Source organism: Lissotriton vulgaris, chromosome 7 (assembly GCF_964263255.1).
Source record: "Lissotriton vulgaris chromosome 7, aLisVul1.2, whole genome shotgun sequence".
Classification (NCBI taxonomy): domain Eukaryota; kingdom Metazoa; phylum Chordata; class Amphibia; order Caudata; family Salamandridae; genus Lissotriton; species Lissotriton vulgaris.
Window position 1 is genome coordinate 1,685,712,771 of NC_141695.1, and position 3,406 is coordinate 1,685,716,176.

Below are 3,406 nucleotides of genomic sequence, written 5' to 3' on the forward strand. Positions count from 1 at the left end.
TGTACCAAAATCGGGGAATTGCAATTCTGTGAGAAACATGTGCTTTAACTTGCTGAGGCGGGGAGGACGGGGGAGCATGAATGTCAGTGACCCTTCTTGTTCGACTCCGGGTACTAACAGTCGTATCTCCACTGTTACGATGGGCTCAGAACTGGACACTACCACCGCTCGGATCCTCCCTGTCACTGGTTTTGAAGCCATCTGTCGCCAGATATGCCCACTCAGGGGTGGAGTATCTTCTGTTAGGCACACGCACTCTTCTTGACCTCCTCAACTCCGGTGCCTCAGCGCCCTGAGCACCTTCTTCTGGGTCTGAGTCTTCTGATATCGGAGGAAGGGTTCTCTCCGGAGTTGACCTCAGGCTAGAGCTCCTTCTTTGCGGCCAATCAGCTTCTCCACGTACCCTTCTACTCCGTCTTCTTCTTGTTTTTTCACGCTCTCTGTCAGACCTGTCAGCGTCTGACTCGTACTCCCAGCTACCTTCTCCTTCAGTAGCGTCGTCTGTCTCGCTGCTGTACTGACCGTCCTCAGCTTGGTCAGACTCGTTCCTCGCTTCCGCTGGCACCTCTACAGCTTGGCTAGCCCCCTCTATGGCTTCTCGGTCCACTGCTGGACGTCTATCCGAGAGAGGAGCTGTTTCTTCCAGAGGTGCTGGAACCCTCCGCGTGTGCGACGCGTGGATCCAGTTGGGCAGGCCTCCCACCTTCACTGCCGTGTTTGTGGTCAGGATGATCTGGAAGGGCCCACGCCAACGAACGTCCAAGCAGCTGCTTCTCACGTGTTTTTTCACCAGGACCCAGTCCCCAGGAAGCAAGTCATGACACGGGTCCTGGCACGTTGGTACCTCGGCAGCCTGCACCTGAAGGGACACAGAATGAATGGCGTCAGACAGCCCCTTACAATAGTCCAGGATCATATCATCTGTGATGCTAATCAGTGCAGCAGTTGGGACAGAAGGTAACCTCATTGCTCTTCCCATCAACACTTCATGAGGAGATAAACCCGTTCTCCTATCCGGGGTACTACGGAGGCTCATAAGGACCAATGGCAACGCATCAGGCCAACTCAAGGATGTTGATGAACACACCTTTGCAATTCTGGCCTTGATGGTGCCATTTATTTGCTCCACAATTCCTGAAGCTTCTGGTCGATAACTGCAATGTAGTTTCTGATCTATGTTCAAAGCTGCACAAATCATTTTCACAAGCGAGCTGTTGAAATGCGTTCCCCTATCTGATTCCAAAGAGGCCGGCACCCCGAAGCGCGGGATAAGCTCCCTAAGCAGTAACTTTGCTACTGTGAGGGTGTCGCACCTACGTGTAGGATATGCCTCAACCCATCTGGAGAAAACGCAAACAACCACCAGGATATAACGGAGGCGGCTGCACCTTGGCATTTCGATAAAATCTATCTGCATTCGATTGAATGGACCTCCTGACCTCCCAATGTGGCTCAGTGCAACTGGTGTCTTTTTCCCTACATTCAACTGCTGGCACGTCACACAACGCTGGCACACTGCTTCGGCTGCTACTCTGAACTTAGGGTTGTACCAGGTCTGTCTAAACACTCTCAGCATAGCATCTCTTCCTAAGTGGACGGGACCATGTATGTGTCTGGCCATTGGGCTTACCATCTCATTGGGCAACACTGCTCTGCCATCTGCTGAGACCCAGAAATGGGCCTCACCCATCACACATCCTGCCTTTTGCCATGTTTCTCTTTCACAGTCAGGAGCATTCTCCTGCATCTCTTTCAGTTCGTCCCAAGTATCAACAGTTTCCAATATCATAGCTAATTCAGTCCTTACATTTATTCCACCCACTTCCACCTCTGTGAAAGAGTACCCTGTTTCCGCGCAATACCGCGCGACTTCGTCGGCATATCTATTGCCTTGTGACACGAAGTCCATATTTCTGGTATGTGTGGTGCACTTCACAACTGCGATACCTGCTGGACATTGCAACGCCTCTAACAACAGGCGCACAAACTCTCCATTGCGAATGGGAGAGCCTGAAGAGGTCATGAAACCTCTTTGAGACCACAACTGCCCGTAATCATGAACTACCCCGTAACCATATTGACTGTCAGTGTATATGGTGACTCGGATTTGATTGCTTGCCAGGCAGGCACGTGTCAGGGCAATAATCTCGGCTACCTGAGCGGAGTGTACTCCTTCCAGGCATCCAGCTTCCACTACTCCAGTAATTGTACAAACAGCGTAAGCTGCTCTCAACTGCCCAACTTCGTCTCTTACACATGAGCCATCGACAAAGAAAATTTCATCTGGGTCGGTCAGTGGCTCATCTACGATGTCGGGTCTTGGTTTGGTGCATAGTTCAGTCACATCGAGGCAGTCATGGTCTGTACATTCATCATCATCTATGTCATTTGGGAGTGGCATCAAGGTGGCAGGGTTCAAAACAGAGCATCTCCTGAGGGTCACGTTCTCTGCAGCAAGTATAACTTGCTCATAGCGCGTGAGCCTACTGTTGGTCAGATGCTGTGTTTTGGTCCTGGTCATTAACAGTTCAACGGAATGGGGCACGTATACCTCTAACGGGTGCCCCATAACAATGTTCTCACATCTCTCAATGCTGACACCTGTTGCGGCAACGGATTTGAGACATCCGGGCAACGCTGCGGCTACTGGGTCTAAAGTAGCCGAGAAATAAGCGACTGGTCTACGGGCATTCCCATGGATTTGGACTAACACAGACAGCGCGCATCCCTCTCTCTCACAACAGTAGAGCAAGAATGGTTTATCGTAATCTGGCATTCCCAGAGCCGGAGCACGACACAAGTCCTCTCTCAGCTGCAGGAACGCCATCAAACAGTCTTTGTCCCATGGTACCGGATCACTCACCTCCTTGTGCGTCAGTTTTTGCAAGGGCTTTGCTTTCAGTGAAAAGTTTGCAATCCACTGTCGGCAATATCCCACCATTCCTAGAAACATCCTGACTTCTCTCTGCGTTTTAGGCGCATTCATCTTCATGATGGCCTCTATCCTGTCTGGTGACACTTTTCGTTTACCTTTCTCAATTCTGTGTCCCAAGTACTGTACCTCTGTCAGGCAGTACTGCAATTTTCCCGGGGACACCTTATGCCCATTTTCAGCTAGGTGATTTAACAATGCAATAGAGTCTTCCCTGCAAGCTTCTTCTGTTTCTGACGCCACAAGAAGGTCGTCTATGTACTGGACCAGAACTGACCTCTGGGGCAGCACTAGACTTTCAAGATTTCTCTTCAGGAGCTGGTTGAAGATCGATGGGCTCTCTGTATACCCCTGAGGAATACGACACCATGTTAGGACGCGACCTTCCAGCTTAAATGCGAAAAGAAAATGGCTTTCCTCGTCCAGAGGGATCGAGAAGAAAGCCTGACAAAGATCAATTACAGTGAACCATTC